This window comes from Triticum urartu, chromosome 1A (genome assembly GCF_056163025.1).
Source record: "Triticum urartu cultivar PI428250 chromosome 1A, HENAU_Tu73, whole genome shotgun sequence".
NCBI lineage: Eukaryota > Viridiplantae > Streptophyta > Magnoliopsida > Poales > Poaceae > Triticum > Triticum urartu.
In genome coordinates this window covers 504,436,838-504,458,540 of record NC_141873.1, presented here as the reverse complement: position 1 = coordinate 504,458,540, position 21,703 = coordinate 504,436,838, and positions in this window count along the sequence as shown.

The window sequence follows — 21,703 nt, the reverse complement described above, 5'->3', positions numbered from 1 at the left end:
AAAATGTGACTAGTACCTAGTCTATGGATATGTATAAAAAGAATCCGATTGCAAAATGATAGGATCATCGTAAATTTGCCAGGGGCCATGGCCGAGGTGGCGACCCTCAAGCAAGCGCTATCCGAGGCCGAAAACAAAGCGGCCAAGGAGCGCACCGAGCGGGAAAGGCAGGAGGCTCGGGTGGGCGAGGTGCAGCAAGAGCTCCACGCTCTCGTGACGAAGCACGAGGCGTTGGAGCTTGACTTGAAGACACGAGAGTCCGAGCTTGCCGTGGCCCTCAAGAGCGCAAAGAATGCCAAGGCCGAAGCCCAAAAGGCCCTCCAGGAGATTGATGCGATGAAGAAGATAGCAGCGGGTAAGGCATTCTATATGCAAACCAAGCATGTGAAAGTAAATTACTTGTTACTTACCCGAATCTGGAGCTCTCCTGGAGCATTTGCAGATTTGCCCTGCAGCGTGTCAGATGCCGCACAGTTTTACCATGCCGAGGAGGGAAGCTCAACGAAGAAGCTGTTCTGGTCTCAGTATACTGGGACCGAACACCCGATGCCTCTGAGCGACCAGCTGAAGCAACTGGTCTAGCTGCACAAGGCAGCCGAACAGGCCCAGAAGGGCTTTATAGTCTGGAGGTGGCCTGACGACGCCCTTCCCAACAGCTACTTCGGCCTGGTGAGGCGGTTTGTGGATGCCTGCCCACGGCTGGAAGTCATCAAGCGGTCCGTCTGCATCGAAGGTGCACGCCGGGCTTTCGCCCGTGTTAAGGTGCAATGGGCTAAGATGGACGCCGTGAAGCTGGTGAAGGAAGGGCCGCCGCAGGGCAAGGAGCATCGCCACCCCGAGATGTACTATGAGGGTGTCCTGAAGGGTGCCCTTCTCATAGCGGACGAGTGTATGAAAAATGTAATTTTTGAGTAAACTTGATCGTGTGATCGTGTATTATGAAAACTTGTTCATATGCGCCATGCAACGCTTGTATGAATTTAAAATATTACCTTCTTTTCGGCTATTTATCAAATCTGAGAGATGGCTAGTTGTCGGCTTCTGCCCCCACGCCACTAGTGCTGGGGTGTTCGGGATAAACCTAGGCACTCTTGTCCCCATTGCTGGGTCCTTCGAGGGAGGTGCTCGGCACAACGAACATGGCATCCGGACCATAATGCGTTATCACTCTCACTTAGCCATAGAATTCTATAATTTTAAATTTCGGCGAAGCCCCTAGTATTCAGAAGGCCGAATTCGGGGCGCGATACACGCCTTAAGCCGGACAGGGCCGACTCCTCGCTCTAAGCGGCATAAGTATTTAGGGACTTGAAAACCTCTCGAAGAGCGACCAGTCTGTCACTTTATCATGACAGTCAGTTTTAGCTTTCTCTACTAAGGTGCTTAGCCCAGCAGAACCGGGGCACAATCGCAGTAGTTCTCCCAGTGCTACCTTAACCGATATGGCGAAACGTAAGGTACCAAAACATGTGAGCCGGGCAAACCCAACTATTGACCCAAGACATGATTCAGAGCTGATGCATATAATGCTATAAGTTCGGGGTGCCGCATTGTCGAAAGTGTTCGGACTTCTCACGCCGTATTATGGGGTATGCTTAAGCCCCTAGCGTATTGGCCGTACCAGAGTGTACGTGTGCTAGATGTCGTGAATGAACATATATATAAAAAGGAGGAACACAATAATAGTCTTAATGCTATGCATTGTTTATTCAAAAAGGTGCGTTAAAGCATAATGATACTAGTAGTGCGATAAGCAAGAAGTAGGACTGTTTGACATGTCCCTTCCAAGGGAAAGCTGAGGAATAATATTAAAGCAAATATTTCACTCGTTATCGTAATCCACCTGGGATTTCCGTGGTGTGACATAGCTTTCTATCTCCTTGGTTGCTGCATCATGTGTTCGGTAATCATGCTGCCGGACAGGGTTTCCAGAGATTAAAGTCCTGAAAGAGAAAAATAACAAAGCTGGAAGCCCCTAGTGCGGTTTAAGCCGTGTATTGGGGCGTGCCTTAGTTGTGTCCCCCTCCCCGCTTGTGCCCATGGTATTTTTAATGCGTAATTATGTACGCGTGGCATGAATTTCGCTGTTTGGCTAGGGCCGGGGTGGGGGCCGCATTGCTGTGCGAGCTCGGGACGTGCCAGGCGGTCCAGTTGCCGATTACTCTGGGCGCGCTTGAAGTTGTCTGGGTCCTTAATCGCCGAACTAGTGGGTTGCCTTAAGAGGCTGCTTTGTGCTTATGCTGCGAGGGCCGCAGTGTGCTCCTCCGTGCGGAGAGAGCGCTCTGTGTTTCCATTGACTACGATGACCCCCCGAGGTCCTGGCATCTTGAGCTTGAGATATGCATAATGCGGTACCGTATTGAATCTTGCAAATGCGGTTCGCCCGAGCAGTGTGTGGTAGCCACTGCGGAACGGGACTATGTCGAAGATTAACTCTTCACTTCGGAAGTTATCCGGGGATCCGAAGACCACTTCCAATGTGACTGAGCCTGTGCAATGGGCCTCTACACCTGGTATGACACCTTTAAAGGTCGTTTTTGTGGGTTTGATCCTTGAGGGGTCTATACCCATTTTGTGCACTGTCTCCTGATAAAGCAGGTTCAGGCTGCTGCCGCCATCCATTAGGACTCGAGTGAGGTGAAATCCGTCGATGATTGGGTCTAGGACCAGTGCGGCGAATCCGCAATGACGGATACTAGTGCGGTGGTCCCTGCTATCGAAGGTGATCGGACAGGCGGACCATGGGTTTAACTTTGGGGCGACTGGCTCCAACGCGTATATATCCCTGAGCGCACGCTTCCACTCCCTCTTGGGGATGTGGGTTGCGTATATCATGTTCACCGTCCGCACTTGTGGGGGGAACCACTTCTGTCCTCCAGTGTTCTGCTGCTGGGGCTCCTCCTCGTCATCGCTATGTGACCCCTTATCTTTGTTTTCGGCATTTAACTTGCCGGCCTGCTTGAACACCCAACAAACCCTGTTGGTGTGGTTGGCTGGCTTGTCGGGGGTGCCGTGTATTTGGCACGAGCGATCGAGTATACAGTTCAAACTGGACGGGCCCGAAGTGCTTCTTTTGAATGGTTTTTTCCGCTGACCGGGTTTAGAGCCTTTGAATCTGGCATTGACTGTCGTATCCTCGATATTGTCGCTGTTAATGCGGCGCTTATGCTTGTTGCGACGTGACCTGCCTTTGCCGTCCTTGGTATCCGAAGTACCATGGTTCTTTGATATGTTATTACTACGAGCCAGCCAGCTGTCTTCTCCCGCACAAAAGCGGGTCATGAGTGTCGTGTGGGCTGCCATAGATTTCGGCTTTTCCTGACCAAGGTGCCGGGCTAGCCACTCGTTGCGGATGTTGTGCTTGAAAGCTGCTAGGGCCTCTGCATCCGGACAGTCGACGATTTGATTTTTCTTTGTTAGGAACCGTGTCCAGAATTGCCTGGACGATTCCTCTGGCTGCTAAATTATGTGGCTCAAGTCATCGGCATCTGGTGGTTGCACGTAAGTGCCCTGAAAGTTGTCGAGGAATGCGGCTTCCAGATCTTCCCAACAGCCAATGGACTCTGCTGGCAAGCTGTTGAGCCAATGCCGAGCTGGTCCTTTGATTTTGAGTGGGAGGTATTTGATGGCGTGTAGGTCATCACCGCGGGCCATGTGGATGTGCAGGAGGAAATCCTCGATCCATACCGCCGAATCTGTTGTGCCGTCGTATGATTCTATATTTACGGGTTTGAAACCCTCTGGGATTTGATGATCCATTACTTCGTCTGTGAAGCATAAGGGGTGTGCGGCGCCTCTGTATTGGGCTATATCGCGACGCAGCTCGAATGAGTATTGCCTGCTGTGTTCGGCCTGGCCGGACTTACTTTTATTGTATCCGGTGTGACGATTATCGTCTCGCATAGTGGCGCGCCATCGTGATCCGTAGATCGATCTTGCATGTTTTGCTTTGTCCTCCAATACGTCTCGCAGGTTTGGTGTATTTCCCCATGCCTTTTTATTTGAATGACGTCGGGGTGCGGGCTGAGCTTTTGGCTGGAATGTCTCTCTGTCGCGGACACGTGGTGGCCGATCAGCCACGTCATACGTCGGGGATGTAGGTTTTGGTGCTTCCTCCTCCAGTCGGGGTAGTAACCTGCACTTTGGGTAACTCTTGGAGGGGCGTTCGAGTTTATACTCCTTGGGCGCCAGGACTTCAGTCCATCTGTCAGCTAGCAAATCTTGATCAGCTTGAAGCTACTGCTGCTTTTTCTTAAGGCTATTTGCCGTGGCTATAAGCCGGTGCTTGAAGCGCTCTTGTTCGACGGGATCCTCTGGCACGATGAATTCATCATCGCCGAGGCTTACCTCGTCTTCGGAGGGGGCATGTAATTATCATCCTCTGCCTCTCCATCTGCCGCTCTCTCAGGAGGGCTGGCTCCTCCATCCTCCTGCTCTAAATCTTGCTAGAGGGGATTGTTGTTGTCTTCGGCACTGTCTGGAGTACTATTATCTCCGGTGCCGGTGTCACCACTTTTGCCTTGGCAGGACTTAGAGCGGCGCCGTTGACGCCGGCGCTTGGGTTGCTTCTTGGAGGGGTCATCCTCCGTTGTCTCGTCGCCATTGCCTTCTTTGGGTGTGTCCACCATGTATATATTGTATGATGAGGTGGCTGTCCAGTGCCCTGTGGGCAGTGGTTCCTCTTCGACTCCCGCATCATCGTCCATACCATCGATTTCTTCGGAGTCGAAGTCGAGCATGTCGGTTAAGTCATCGACAGTGGCTACTAAGTGGGTGGTGGGTGGGCGGCGAATTTCTTCGTCATCCGCATCCCAATCCCGCCGGACGTAGTTCGACCAGGATCCTCCTGACAAGGAGAGAGACCTTAATGAGTTCAGTATGTCGCCGAAGGGCGAGTGCTGAAAAATATCCGTGGAGGTAAACTCCATGATCGGCGCCCAATCGGATTCGATAGGAACGGGCGCAGGCGGTTCGGAGTCCATGGCCGGAGAAGGATCCGGCAGTTTGGCAACACGGCTCTCGTGAAGGGTAAGGTCGATATTCGGCTTGATCGCCGCAAAGGGTACGGCCTCCGTGACGGGGTCTATCCACTCGTCCACGGATGGCGAAACTGGCTTCGAATTGAGGGTCGGAGCGGCTGCCGGTGCGATCTCCTGAATACGGTCCGATGGTAGAGCTAAATCGTACTCATCGTGACCGCGTGGCGCACAAGGCAGGGGCTCGAATCCGTCGAAGATCAAGTCTCCACGGATATCGGCCGTGTAGTTTAATCTTCCAAACCTGACCTGGTGGCCAGGGGCGTAACTTTCGATCTGCTCCAGATGGCCAAGTGAGTTGGCCCGCAGTGCGAAGCTGCCGAACACAAAGATCTATCCAGGGAGAAAAGTCTCACCCTGGACTGCACCGCTATCGATGATCGGAGGAGCCAGCAAGCCTAACGGCGATGACACAGAGGAACTCTCAATGAAAGCACCAATGTCGGTGTCAAAACTGGCGGATCTCGGGTAGGGGGTCCCGAACTGTGCGTCTAAGGCAGATGGTAACAGGAGGCAGGGGACACGATGTTTTACCCAGGTTCGGGCCCTCTTGATGGAGGTAAAACCCTACGTCCTGCTTGATTTATTCTTGATGATATGAGTATTACAAGAGTTGATCTACCACGAGATCGGAGAGGCTAAACCCTAGAAGCTAGCCTATGGTATGATTGTATGTTGTCCTACAGACTAAAACCCTCCGGTTTATATAGACACCGGAGGGGGCTAGGGTTACACAAGGTCGGTTACAAAGGAGGAGATATACATATCCGTATTGCCTAGCTTGCCTTCCACGCCAAGTAGAGTCCTATCCGGACACGAGACGAAGTCTTCAATCTTGTATCTTCATAGTCCAACAGTCTGGCCAAAGGATTTAGTCTGGCTGTCCAGAGACCCCCTAATCCAGGACTCCCTCAAGGCCCCTGGCTTGTATTATTTCATTTTGTGTCTAGAGTTGTGTTGTGATATCTTCCTGTGAGTCCCTGATCTTGATCATACACATTTGCATGTATGATTAGTGTACGATTGAATCTGGGGCCTCACAAGTTGGTATCAGAGTTGACTGCTTGTAGGTAGCCCCCTTTCCAACTCCTTGGCCAAAGTTGAGTCTAGTCACTGAATTTTTTTACTAACATGGCTGTGTGCCTTACGGGCCCACGTCGTCATTGGATGGTACTAGGATCTTTTACTTCTCGTCTATACTCTGGGACTCTGATCTCTCCCATTCGGGTTAAACGAATATACTAACTCTAACATTAGGATCCCGTGACCACATTCACCCCAAAGTTGGATAAGCCATAGCTATTCCTTAGAATAGTATCTTGAATAGTACACACACTATCATGTTGACTACTATGTGGTATCCATCGTACCTCTTTCATTATGCACGTTTCATCATGAATGATCCTTTATCTCTACAAATGCTCGATGCTGAACTACCCCCTTTTACATGTTAGCAAGCTGGTTAGACCCGCTGGTCGTGGCCGTGGTGACAACGCTCCACCGCCGCCTGAATTTATGGTCGGAGTGATGCATCAGTTTGAGCTGAACCGCCAGTTCATGGAAGGAATGATGGCTCAGTTTTCTCGTCCGAATATGAATCAACAACCAGCCCCAGTAACTTTGCAGGAGTTCATGCGGCTCAACCCGACCATCTACCGTAGCTCAACTCAGCCCCTTGATGCTGATCACTAGCTCCACGACATCACGTATGAGATGGAGTGTGCTAGTATGGCCCTTGTTAGCTATGTCGCCTTTGCATCATTCTTTCTGAAGGGTCCCGCTGCTCAATGGTGGGACAGCCACATGCGTACCCTACCTGCTAGAATGATCATCACTTGGCCAGATTCCCAAGCCACTTTCCATGCCTGCTTCATTCCTCAGGGAATCATGGAGTGGAAGAAGCACGAGTTTCGCAACCTCACCCAAGGCAACAAGACAGTTGATTCTTATCAGCGGGAATTTCTGGACTTGTCATGTTATGTTGAAGAAGACATTGCAACTGATACTCATAGGCAAGAAAAGTTCCTTGATGGACTTTACCCTGATATCAAGCTAGCACTTCTCGTTCATGACTTTGCCGACTTCAACACCTTGGTGAAAAAGGCTATTCAGGTTGAGACTGGTCTTCAGGAACACCAGGGATCTCTCAGGCACAACCGTGACGCTGGCTCATCTTCGGGCCCGTCAGCATAGAAGCGTCGAATATGGATCCCCCCACAGCATGTACCGTCCAACAGTACCTACACCAAGGCAATCCTATGTAGCACCCCGTCTGCCTCCACCACCACTGAGGCAACCTCCTCGAAATATACCACCCCAAGCACCTACTCCCAATCCCAATGATGGCCTATGCTTCAAGTGTGGCCTTGCAGGTCACCGTTCCAGAAACTATCCTCAGAATAAGAACCAACTAGTTTTTCCTGCAGCCGTGGAAACAATCAGCCCCGCAACAACAATGCCAAGCCTTATGGTCGTGGTCAGGCTAACAACATTGATCTGAATGAAGGTCAAGACCAGCCTGCTACTATGATGGGTACTCTCCTTGTTAATTCAGTACCAGTTGATGTTTTATTCGATATAGGAGCATCACATTCTTTCATATCAGATGATTTTTCATTCATGCATGGCATTAAATACGAAGGGATGCACATTCCCTTAGTGGTAAACACCCCCGTGGGCCAATGTCGAACCACCTTGGTTAGCCACAACGTCGTCATTGAGATTGAAGGATTAGAGTTTCATGCCTCTCCCATTATCCTAAAGTCTTCCAGTATTGACCTCATTCTAGGAATGGGTTGGTTGAAAGCACATACTGCTTCTATGGTTTGTGCCACTAAAACCGCTCACCTCCTACATCCTTCTAATGAGATAGTAAGCTATCATGCTCGACTTGTTCGAAATGCTGAAGCACAGCTTTGTGCCTTGAATGCGTTGAATGCAACACCTCTTGAGGGCATTGAACACATTCCAGTCGTTCTCGAATTCCAAGATGTCTTTCCAGAAGAACTCCCAGGGATACCTCCTACTTGGGCTATCGAGTCCGTCATCGACTTGAAACCAGGCACCGTTCCTATCACCAAACGGCCCTACAAGATGCCACCTCATGAACTCCTTGAGCTTAAGGAGGAAATCATCAAATCTCTTCATAAGGGTTTCATTCGTCCAAGTTCCTCTACTTGGGGAGCACCTTCTCTCTTCGTCAAGAAGAAGGACGGAACAGATCGTTTGGTCTAAGATTACCATCCTATCAACCAGGCAACTATTCAAAACAAATATCCGCTTCCTCAGATCAATGGTGTGCATGATCAACTGGCTGGTTCATCGATATGCTCTAAACTCGACTTGAGGTTGGGTTACCACTAGATCCGTGTTCGTGAAGAGGATATTCCAAAGACCGCATTCGTCATCCATTATGGTTCTTACGAGTACACCGTCATGTATTTTCGCTTGACCAATGCTCCAGCCAGATTCTCCCATCTGATGAACTACATATTCATGGATTACCTTGACAAGTTCGTTGTGGTCTATCTGGATGATATCCTGGTATACTCGGAGAACAAAGAAGAACATGTTGAACATCTTCGTCTTGTTTCGGAAAAGCTTTGAGAGCATCAACTTGATGCCAAGTATTCCAAGTGTGAATTCTGCCTGCCCGAAGTCACCTACCTTGGTCCTATAATCTCCAAGGATGGTATTGTCGTCAAGCCAGAGCGAGTTCAGGCTGTTCTTGACTGGTCCCCTCCGAAGACTGTCAAGCAAGTCAGAAGCTTTCTCGGACTCGCTAGCTATTGCCGCCGTTTCGTCGAGAACTTCTCCATGATCGCCAAGCCCCTGACTAATCTGCTTCACTAGGGTGTTAAGTTCGATTGGACACACTGAAGGAAATATGCCCTAGAGGCAATAATAAAGTTGTTATTTATATTTCCTTATATCATGATAAATGTTTATTATTTATGCTAGAATTGTATTAACCGAAAACTTAGTACATGTGTGAATACATAGACAAACATAGTGTTCCTAGTATGCCTCTACTTGACTAGCTCGTTAATCGAAGATGGTTAAGTTTCCTGACCATAGACATGTGTTGTCATTTGATGGACGGGATCACATCATTAGAGAATGATGTGATGGACAATACCCATCCGTTAGCTTAGCATTATGATCGTTTAGTTTTATTGCTATTGTTTTCTTCATGACCTATACATATTCCGCTGACTATGAGATTATGCAATACCCGAATACCATAGGAACACCTTATGTGCTATCAAATTTCACAATGTAACTGGGTGATTATAAAGATGCTCTACAGGTGTCTCCGATGGTGTTTGTTGAGTTGGCATTGATCGAGATTAGGATTTGTCACTCCGAGTATCAGAGAGGCATCTTTGGGCGCTCTCGTTAATGCACATCATTATAAGCCTTGCAAGCAATGTGACTAATGAGTTAGTTGCGGGATGATGCATTATGGAACGACTAAAGAGACTTGTCAGTAATGATATTGAACTAGATATGATGATATCGATGATCGAATCTCGGGCAAGTAACATACCGATGACAAAGGGAACAACGTATGTTGTTATGCGGTTTGACTGACAAAGATCTTCATAGAATATGTAGGAGCCAATATGAGCATCCAGGTTCTGCTATTGGTTATTGACCGACGATGTGTCTCGGTCATGTCTACATAGTTCTCGAACCTGTAGGGTCCGCACGCTTAACGTTCGATGACGATTTGTATTATGAGTTATGTGATTTGATGACCGAAGTTTGTTCGGAGTCCCGGATGAGATCACAGACATGACGAGGAGTCTCGAAATGGTCGAGAGGTAAATATTCTTATATTGGAAGGTTATATTTGGACGTCAGAATGGTTTCGAGAGATTCGGGTATTTTTCCGGAGTACCGAGGGGTTACCGGAACCCCCGGGGAAATATTGGGCCAACATGGGCCTAACGGAGAGAGAGGGAAGCCCGAGGGGGTGGCCGCGTGCCCCCTCCTTGGGAGTCCTAATAGGACAAGGAGGAGGGGCGGCTGATGAAGCTATGTACCTAGGGTAGGGTCATGGATCTGTCCAACATACCCTCCCCAAGGACATCTCTACAAAGAATCAGAAGCAGTCGAAGAGAAACCATCATCCACTTGGGCATGAAGATGTGCTCACTCGACCACCTTGAATACACTCGACCACCTTGAAGACGCTCGACCACCAGAAGATGAGAAGCCCTCCACTCTATAACGGTCAGGACATAAACCGTAGCTTTATGGGCATTTACACCATTTTATTGCAGACGTTACCAGTAATGCCCCTCCTTTATGAGCATTGAACCTTGTGTAATAGAGGGGAGCTAGGGTCCTGGCGTACTCTATATAAGCCGCCCCCCTCCTCTGGGACAAGGGTTGGCAATTTCTGTAATTCACACACATATATTCAGTCGACCGCCTCCGGGCTCCGAGACGTCAGGCTCTTACTTCCTCCGAGAAGGGCCTGAACTCGTAAAACTCGTGTGTACAACTCCTCCATAGCTAGGATCTTGCCTCTACATTCCTACCCCCTATTCTACTGTCAGTCTTAGAACCACGACAGTTGGCGCCCACCGTGGGGCAGGTGTCTTAGCGACTTGTTGGAGAAGTTGCAATTTTTCCGATCCCCTTCATCATGGTTTCAGGCGGAGGTTTGGCTGAGGGCCGCGAGATCCGTCTCGGCGCGTTCGTGTTTGTCGCCGATGACTCCGCTTGGCTTCAGGAGGCTCCACTCGACGTCGACGTGCTCCCCGCTCGCGGGGCGACGCACTTTCGTGCGTGCGTCTGCGGCGTCCTTCTGCGGCAACCGTCGACCCAGTACCAGTCGACTCCAGCAGCTTTCCCCCTTCCTGCGACCCATCGGAGCAAACGCTCCGGTTGGTCGAGGCTTCAGCGGTTGGTGAAGCATGCGGTGGCCCGCCAGTCGGCCACCCCTCAAGTTGCGGCGATCGAGCCCGACGAAACTCTCTACGGCCTATTCGATCTGTCGACTGGCTCCGTAGAGACCGCATCCGAGTGCGACAATAGCGACCCGGCGGCGGAAGTTTTGACGGTCAACGGAGCACGCAGCCCTCCTGGCTTCAACCGAGAAGACGGAGGCGGCGGGAACGGCGATCCGTCGCACGTTCACGAGGAGTACCGGCCCGAACCCCTCCTCTCGCAGTAGAGGAAGGAACTTCGTCGCCGGAACATGGATGCATTGCATACTCCTATTGTTGGAGAAACCCCCGAGGCCCAGGCCTTGGAGCAGGCGTGCTTGGCCAATCTAGCTGAGCACACTCAATTGGAGAACCTCCAGCGCGCGCTCGACGATCGCGCTCGGCAGCGCACTCCCGAATGCAGTCGATGCCAACCTTTTCCACCTCCGACTCAGGTATACCGAACCCTGATCCAGAATCTGGCAGCTGCCGCCCGGATAGCGGAGTCGATCCAACCCTCCCAGTCAGAAGCTGGTCGAGGCCTGATGCAGATCCGAGCCTTGCTCCGGGCAGTGGGAGAACAGAATACGGTTGTATCTCAGTCACAGAATAGGATCCACAGTAGATCCGTGATTGCAGACACAGTTCACTCGGCCCATAGCCCAAGATCGCCTCCGAGGCGTGAGGGACATGGGGATCGACGAGATCAGTATAGAAACTGAGAGCAGTATGATCACCGAGTCGACCGTGATGACCGCCGTCGAGTGCCCACACCTCCCTCGAGGAGTGGGTCGTACGTGCCTTGGCAACATGAAGACAGACGCCCTCACAGTGTTGGGCGAGGTGTTCCAGTCGACCCCAGGGAGCCAGGCTTTGATGCGAGATCTATTCTCGTGTAGGGCTTGGTCGACAGAAATTGAGCTCACCGAGAGGACCATGAAAGAGATCCACAAACCAGCAACAGGGTGCATGTCTCTGGTCCAGAATGCTTCAGTTGAGCTATCAGAGCCGCGGTGATTCCCCCCAACTTCAGGTTGGCGTCTGGAGTTAGTAAGTTCACCAGAGAGTCCAAACCTGACACTTGGCTTGAAGACTACCGAGTGGCTGTCCAGATTGGTGGCGGCAATGATGAAGTGGCCATGAAACACCTTCCTTTGATGTTGGAGGGCTCAGCTAGAGCATGGCTGAATCAGTTAGCGCCTGGCAGCATCTATACTTGGGAAGATCTCGCCCGAGTGTTTGTCAGAACATTCGAGGGCACTTGCAAACGGCCGGCAGGTTTGACAGAGTTGCAGTGTTGTGTTCAGAAGCCGAATGAAACTTTGAGGGATTATATCCAGAGATGGATCACCCTACACCACATGATAGAAGATGTGTCAGATCATGAGGCAATTTGTGCCTTTAAGGAAGGCGTCAGGTATCGAGAGTTGAATATGAAATTCGACCGGACAGGAAATATGACTCTGGCTCGGATGATGGAAATTGCCACCAAGTATGCCAATGGTGAAGAAGAAGAGCGACTCCGGAGTGGCAAGCACAAAGTAGTCGCCCACGAAGCCGGAGGAGGAAACTTCGGTCGGAAACAGAAGCGCAAGGCCGAGCCAGCTGCTCCACGTGAAGCCTTGGCTGTGGTTCAAGGAAAGTTCAAGGGGAAGCCCAAAGGGCCATGGAACCCCAAGAAAGTAAAAGATCAAGATGGGAATGACGTGTTGGATTTGCTGTGCCATATCCACACCAAAAAAGATGAAGAAGGCCAATTCATTTACTCGAAGCACACCACTCGGCAGTGTCGCCTCCTAATCCAGCAGTTCCGAGAGAAACAACCCAAAGAAAAAGAGAATGAGGCAGACAAGGCTGAGGATGAGGGTGAGGATGATGATGGTTATCCCCACGTGAATTCCACTCTGATGATTTTTGCTGATGTTGAGAGCAAAAGTCGATTGAAAGTCATCAATAGGGAAGTGAACATGGTCGCTCCGGCGACACCCAGTTACTTGAAGTGGTCGCAGACTGCCATTACATTCGACTAGTCTGATCATCCAGCGCACATCACCACCCCTGGGAGGCAAGCACTGGTGGTCGACCCGGTGGTCGAAGGCACTCGACTGACAAAGGTCCTAATGGACAGTGGCAGTGGCCTGAACATACTGTATGCAGAAACATTGAAAGGAATGGGCATTCCGATGTCTAGACTCAGTGAAAGCCATATGAGTTTCCATGGGGTCATTCCAGGCAAGAAGGCTGCATCCCTCGGTCAGATTGCACTCGACGTGGTTTTCGGTGATTCCAGAAATTACCACAGACAAAAGTTGACATTTGAAGTTGTAGATTTCCAAAGTGCTTATCATACAATTCTGGGCAGGACATCTTACGCACAGTTTATGGCTCGACCATGTTACGTGTACCTCAAACTGAAGATGCCTGGTCCCAGAGGAGTGATCACTATCTCTGGTAACCGGAAGAAGGCAGAAGAGTGCTTCCAGAAGGGCTCAAAGATTGCAGATGCCTAGATGGCCATGGTAGAATTGCAAGAATACCAGAAAATGCAGATCCAAGTGACTTGCTGCGAGCCAAGAAGCCATCCACAGATTCAGCATTCCAGTCGTCTGGTGAAACGAAGTCGATTCACATTCACCCGGCGGATCCCAATGCAGCTCCGACTCACATTTCCACCACACTCGACTCCAAATAGGAAGAAGCGCACATGCAGTTCCTCCGTGAGAACTGGGACATCTTTGCATGGAAGCCTTCTGACATGCCGGGTGTTCCCAGGGGACTGGTTGAGCATCGTTTGCGAGTCGACCCAAAGGTGAAACCAGTCAAAGAGCATCTTCGACGGTCCGCCGTCCAGAAAAGAAAGGCAATCGGTGAAGAGGTGGCTCGGCTTTTGGCGGCTGAGTTTATCCGAGAGATTTATCACTCCGAGTGGTTAGCCACTCAGATCATTGACCTACTGACTAACCTTGCCGAAACCTTTGCCAACCTCAGAAGGTATGATATCAAGCTCAATCCATCAAAGTGCAAGTTTGGAGTTCCAGGCGGAAAGTTACTCGGTTTTCTTGTTTCCGAACAAGGAATCGATAATAACCCAGAGAAAGTAGGCGCTATACTCCGAATGAAACGCCCTGTGCGTGTGCATGATATCTAGAAGCTTCCTGGTTGCTTGGCCGCCCTAAGTCGATTCATTTCTCGCCTCAGTGAAAAGGCGTTGCCTCTTTACCGACTGATGACGAAATCAGACAAGTTCGAGTGGACCCCAGAAGCTGATGCAGCGTTTGCAGAGCTAAAAGCCCTGCTTTCCACCCAGCCGGTGCTTGCTGCTCCAATCAGCAAAGAGCCTCTACTACTTTGTATAGCAGCCACTGGACAAGTCGTCAGTACAGTACTTACGGTCGAGCGGGAAGAAGAAGGAAAAGCTTATAAGGTTCAATTCCCAGTTTATTATATTTCTGAAGTCCCGACCCCGTCAAAGCAGAGATATCCTCATTATCAGAAGCTTGTCTATGGGATTTACATGACCACGAAGAAAGTTGCACACTATTTATCGGATCACTCTGATACAGTCGTCAGCGACGCTCCATTGTCAGAGATTCTGCATAACAGAGATGCAACTGGTCGAGTGGCCAAATGGGCGATTGAACTCCTTCCCTTGGATATCAAGTTTGGGGGCAAAGAAAGCTATCAAGCCCAAGCAATAGCAGATTTCCTCGCCGAGTGGATCGAACAGCAACTGCCGACTCAAGTTCACTCTAAGCACTCGACCATGTTCTTTGACGGATCCAAGATGCTGAACGGTTCAGGTGCTGGAGTAGTTCTGGTATCCCCCCGAGGAGACAGACTCAGATATGTCCTCCAGATTCACTTTGATTCCTCCAACAATGAAGCAGAATACGAAGCACTCCTGTATGGGTTGCGCATGGCCATCTCACTCGGCGTCCGTCGCCTCATGGTCTATGGCGACTCAGATTTGCTAGTTAATCAAGTGATGAAGGAGTGGGACGTCAGAAGCCCAGCCATGACTGGTTACTACAATGCGGTGAGAAAGCTTGAGAAGAAGTTTGAGGGGTTAGAACTCCACCAGATACCCCGACTGAAAAATCAAGCAGTCGACGATTTGGCAATGTGTTTGGCAGATAGGTTCCAAGAGAGAAGCCATTCCCGGCATTGTGTTTTTGGAGCATATTCACTCGCCGACAGTTTAGGAAGATCCTTTTACTGAAGAGCCCCCGCAACCTAAGAGCGCCACAGATCCTACTGAAGTCGAGGTCCCAGCCATGGCCGACCTGATCATGGAGGTTCTGGCCATTACTCCCGACTGGATGGTGCCCTACATTGCGTACATCCTCAGGAAAGAACTCCCAGAGGATGAAGAAGAGGCTTGACAGATCGTCCGTCGATCCAAGGCCTTTAGTGTGATAAGAGGGCAGCTGTTCAGGGAAAGCGTGACTGGAGTCGGTCAGAAATGCATAACACCAGAAGAAGGTCGAATGATCCTCAATGACATCCACTCGGGGACCTGTGGTCATCATGCGTCCTCTCGGGCCATCGTGGCTAAAGCATACCGAGCTGGATTCTATTGGCCATGCATAAATGAAATGGCGAAAGATATAGTCGACAGATGTGAAGGCTGCCAGTTTTACTCCGACATGTCTCACAAGCCAGCGTCAGCCCTGAAGACCATCCCCCTCATCTAGCCCTTTGTTGTTTGGGGACTGGATATGGTTGGACCACTGAGAACTGGCAGGAGCGGCTTCAATCATGTGCTCGTTTCAGTCGACAAGTTTACCAAATGGATCGAAGCTAAACCTATCAAGAACCTTGATGCTAGCAACGCTGTCAGTTTTATCAGAGAATTGACATTCAGATATGGAGTCCCACACAACATCATCACAAACTACGGATCGAACTTCGATTCCGATGAGTTCAGAGCTTTCTGCGCCTCTCAGGGCACTCGAGTCGACTATGCTTCCGTCGCTCACCCGCAGTCGAACGGACAAGCAGAAAGAGCCATTGGCCTAATTCTCAAAGGACTAAAACCCCGACTGATGCGTGATCTCAAACACGCAGCAGGCGCTTGGGTTGATGAACTTCCGTCAGTTTTGTGGGGTATGAGGACAACTCCTAATCGGTCGACCGGACAAACTCCTTTCTTCTTAGTCTATGGAGCCGAAGCTGTTCTGCCAAGTGATCTGCTCCACAATGCACCCCGAGATGAGCTATTCTCCGAAGAGGAAGCAGAGCAGGCCCTGCAAGATTCAGTCGATCTCTTAGAGGAGGAAAGAGAGATGGCCTTGATCCGCTCGACCATTTATCAGCAAGACCCGCGTCGATTCCACGCCAGAAATGTGAGGGGTCGAGCCTTTCAAGAAGGAGACCTGGTTCTTCGAGTGGATCAACAGAAACCACACAAGCTTTCCCCGACTTGGGAGGGCCCCTTCATCATCACCAAAGTTCTCCACAACAGAGCATACCATCTTTACAGTATTGAGCATCAGAGAGATGAGCCACGAGCTTGGAATGCGGAGCTGCTCCGCCCCTTTTATACTTAAGCACTCGTTCGAATAAAATGTAATAAGAAACACCTTTGTAATTTGTTTATCAAAGACAAGAGCTTATGGTCCTAACATTCGATTGTTGTGTTCTTATTTACTTCTTAAATCCCCCAGTGGGTGGGCTTCTTCGCGAATCCGTTTCGCCTAAGTTTGAAAGAAAATCCTACCGAGTGGAGAGCAACCCTCCCACTCGGGGGCTTAGCTGCAGTCCAGCACTCGCCTAAGTTCTCCCACTAGGAGACTTAGCTGCAGTCCAGTACTCGCCTAAGTTTGAAAAAAATCCTACCGAGTAGAGAGCAACCCTCCCACTCGTGGGCTTAGCTGCAGTCCAGCACTCCCCTAAGTTGTCCCACTAGGAGACTTAGCTGCAGTCCAGTACTCGCCTAAGTTTGAAAAAATCCTACTGAGTGGAGAGAAACCCTCCCACTCGGGGGCTTAGCTGCAGTCCAGCACTCGCCTAAGTTCTCCCACTAGGAGACTTAGCTGCAGTCCAGTACTCGCCTAAGTTTGAAAAAATCCTACCGAGTGGAGAGCAACCCTCCCTCTCGGGGGCTTAGCTGCAGTCCAGCACTCGCCTAAGTTCTCCCACTAGGAGACTTAGCTGCAGTCCAGTACTCGTCTAAGTTTGAAAAAATCCTACCGAGTGGAGAGCAACCCTCCCACTCGGGGGCTTAGCTGCAGTCCATCACTCGCCTAAGTTCTCCCACTAGGAGACTTAGCTGCAGTCCAGTACTCGCCTAAGTTTGAAACATATCCCTATCCACGAGGACGACGAGGTGCAGGTCGACTGCAACCTTCTCCTTCGGAGCTACGTCACAAGTACAACATCCATTCCATCCCTATCCGTAAGGATGACGAGGTGCAGGTCGACTGCAACCTTCTCCTTTGGAGCTACGGCACAAGTACAACGTCCACTCCATCCCTATCTGCAAGGACGATGAGGTGCAGGTCGACTGCAACCTTCTCCTTTGGAGCTACGGCACAAGTACAACGTCCGCTCCATCCCTATCCGCAAGGACGACGAGGTGCAGGTCGACTGCAACCTTCTCCTTTGGAGCTATGACACAAGTACAATGTCCGCTCCATCCCTATCCGCGAGGACGACAAAGCGCGGGTCGACTGGAGCTGCCCCCTCAGAGCTGCATCTCCAACACAAAGACTATTCCAAGCCGTGAGCAAAGTCCATTCGAAGGCAATCGCAAGCGCATTCGGAGATAAACCAAATTCAGATAAATCTTAAGAGTTCCAAGCAGCAAATCAAAAGTGCTCGGGCATCAAGCCCGAAGGAGTTCAACGGTTACAGCAATCACTCGGCATTCCGAGGCAAATTTAAAGCAGATTCAAGTTTCGTAAGTTTGTTCACTTGGCCGGAGGAGGGCTGGCAGGCGCTACAAATGAGTCCAGGTCGATCCCATGAGCGATCCGAGTGGCGGCAGCAATGAAAGTCTCCATGAAGGATTGGAAGTCATTCTTTTTGGTGTTAGCGACTTTGATCGCAGCCAGCTTGTCTTCACGAGCTTCCTTGCAATGGACTCGCACCAAGGACAACGCCACATCAGCACCACACCGGGCGGAGGATTTCTTCCATTCTTGCACTCGGTCAGGTATCTCGTTCAGTCGAGTCATCAAGGATTCCAGGTCATTCTGAAGCGTCGCCCCCGGCCAAAGCGATGAGTCGATTCGGGAGACTACCTCCTTCAGGCGCGCGAGGTAGCTTGTGGCGCTGGCGATACGGGACTCCAGTCGGAGCATGTTCATTGCAGTTTCGTCGCAGACTGGAGAAGCGATAGGGTCCAGACCCATTTCGACCCTTCCAGTTTCCTCGTCGAAGTCTTGACAGAATTCTGCAACAAAAAATTAGTCAATCGACCGAGCAAGGTCCGATCGCAAGCATCACACAGTCGGATTAAAAGAAATACCTTCCAGCGTGAGATAAAGCTTCTTGGCAAGAGTCCTCAAATAAGCTTCTGTGTCATTCCTCTTGCGGATCACAGACTCCAGCTTTTCATTCAGGACGACCTTGTCCTTCTTCAGACTGGTCACTTCGCGGTTAGCTTCATTAAGACAAGATTTCAGTTTGGTCACCTCTCCTTCTAGCGTTCCGATTGAAGCAAGCTTCTGGTCTGCGAGAGCAGTTTTATATTGGGCTGCTTTTTGCGCGGCGGCGAGGTTCGAGTCCTTCTTCTCCAGAGCCAACTTCATTTTCTCTGCAAAAGAAGCAATCGAATCAAAGAAGAGATCAAAGAAATGTATTGAAAGTCAGTCGACAGTCAGTTACCTTCCATACCAGCGGCTTCGTCTTGAGCTTTCTTCGGGTTCTGCTGGGCTAATTCCAAGTCGAGGTTGAGTTGCCTCTGCTTCTCCTCAAGTTCAGAAAACTTAGAAATGAGAGTGCAAGACTTCTGCAGAAGGCAAAAGACGGATCAGTCGATAAGATCAAAAGTTGTTTACTTCCGAGTGAATAAAACCTAAAGAAGTTCTCTTAGACCCCAGCCGACTACACACAGTCGACTGCGGTCTCAGGGGCTACACCCAGCGGGTGCACTTGGCGTGCCCCCGCTGACTAAGACTCAACTCGACCAGTCCGCCCGGCCCAAAAAAACTGCTCAGACCCCTGTCGACTGCCAGCAGTCGACTGCGGTCTCGGGAACTACACCCAGTGGGTGCACTTGGCGTGCCCCCACCGGTTCAGATCCCACTCACCCAGACCGAGTGGAAGAATGAAATTACTCGACCGGTCCGCCTGATTCGAGTGTAAAGAGGACAAAAGAAAGGAAAGAAGAACTCAGACCCCAGTCGAATGCCAGCAGTTGACCGCAGTCTCGGGGACTACACCCAGTGGGTGCACTTAGCGTGCCCCCACCGGTTCAGATCCCACTCGCCCAGACCGAGTGGAAGAATGAAACTACCAAAAACAACAAAACACCCAGTGGGTGCTCTAATTCGACGCAAACAACAGCAGACTGTGTAGAAGAAGATTTTTTCGAGTAACATTTCCTCACAGAGCAAAAACAGTGGGAAAGTCTACTCACCTGGACATTGGCCCGAAGGGCAGCACTGGCGTCGTAGGCAGCCTGGCTGTTCTCATGCACCGTCTTCACCCGCTCCATCATCATGTTAGCTTGTCGGATGGCTTCTGCAGCCGCTTCCAACTGGTTGTCCGGGACGGGATAGCTGGTGAAAAACTGAGCAGACGACCCAGGTGCGGCGGCTTGGAGCTCCGTGGTGTGGAGTTGGACGACTAAAGGAATCATAGGTGCAATCGGCGGTGTGAGGTGCTCACTAGACAAAGGTGCAGCGAAGGACACAGAAGCCCTGCCCGCGTCTTCAGGTTGACGGACGAGAGGTGTCGTAGTGGGTTCTTGCCAAGACATCCTACCAGCGGCTACCTTCTTGCTTTTCCTGGGCTTAAGAGCCACATCTTCATCGTCATCTCAAAGATCGATGACGTTGGGTGGAGCTGCAAGGCAGATCATTCAACCCCAAGTCAGCCACTCAAACGCAATCGACCAAAGAATCAAGAACAAAATCGCAAGAGTTTATACCTGGGTTGGAGGTTATTGCATCTTCCATTTCCTCATCCCGGTATTGGAGAGAAGAGGTCCCTGACGTAGCAGCACTGCAAAGACCCGTATTCAATCGGTTACGTCCAGTTAATTGAGTCGACGAGAAGGACAAGTCGGATGGTTACCCGGAGATAGTAGGAACGGTCACTTTGATCCTAGGCAAAGCTTTTGGCGGCTTGGAGGAGGTAGCTTTCGGCGCTGGAGGCGGCGCAACTTTGGACTATTTTGGAGCCTTTTTAGTCGGTGTCGGGGAAGACGTCCTAGGACGCTTCGAAGACTGACCAGTCGGCACGGCCACCAAGTTCGGAGCACTCGCCGGGTCGTGAGCGTGTTTGGATCTCGCCTCCCTGCGAGGGGGCGAGTCGACTTCTTCGTCATCGGTCGATTCGTCGCTCTCCTCATCCTCCTCAGCCTCCGAATGCTCCTCGCCGCTCTCGTCCCCGCTCGCTTCTTCCTCGGCGTCTTGGCCCTGCACTCCGTTGGGCATTGAGTACATGTCGATGAGGGCCTGAAAAGATAACGATCAAAGGAAATTCAGTCGACCATAAACAAGATATCACGAATCGGAAAGATACTTGATAAAACAGAACTATACCTGCTCCGGCTGGTGCCAGTTATCGAATGGAATCACCCTCCTAGACCCCCGAGGGTTGTCTTTGTTGCTGGTGATCCCCATCAACCACTTCTCCAAGGTATCCTCGCTGACATGCTCTGGGTGGATCCGAGTGGAATCCTTGAGCCCAGAGTACATCCACATCGGATGATCACGCGCCTGAAGCGGTTGGATGGGTCGACCGAGAAAGACCTCCAGCAGGTCCATCCCGGTCACCCCGTCGCGGACGAGTTGGACGACCCGCTCGACCAACACCTTGACCTGCGCCTTCTCTTCTAGAACTACCTTCAGGGGGCAGGCTTCTCCACTCGGGCTAAGGAAAAGGGAGGAAGTCCGGTCAACTGACCCGGGGTCGGCTGATCCTTGCAGTAGAACCAAGTCGACTGCCAGCCCCGGACCGAGTCAGGAAGAATCATGGCTGGGAAAGTACTCTTGCTCCTCATCTGGATCCCCAGACCCCCGCATATCTGGATCACTTGTGTCTTCTCGTCACTCGACTTGGCCTTTTTGACCGATTGGGAGCGGCAGGTGAAGATGTGTTTGAAAAGACCCCAGTGCGGTCGACAGCCCAAGAAGTTTTCACACATCGACATGAAAGCGGCCAGATAGACTACGGTGTTTGGAGTGAAATGGTGGAGTTGAGCCCCAAAGAAGTTCAAAAAAACCTGAAGGAAAGGATGGGGAGGCAGTGAGAATCCGCGATCTACATGGGTCGCGAGGAGAACACACTCACCCTCCCTTGGTTGCGGCTCGGTTTCGTTCCCCGGGAGCCGTGCCGACTTGTGGGGGATCAGTCCCCCCTCCACCAGGTCGTCGAGGACGTCCTGGGTGATTGTCGAGCGGATCCAATCGCCCTGGATCCAGCCCGGCGGCAGGCCCGATCTCGACGAGGACCCGCCCCGGCTGGTCCGCTTGCCCTTCGGTTTTGCGGTCGCCTTCTTCGCGCGCTCCAGTGCCACCATCTTCTCTTTCCCCATGGCAATGGATCGAGCCCGAG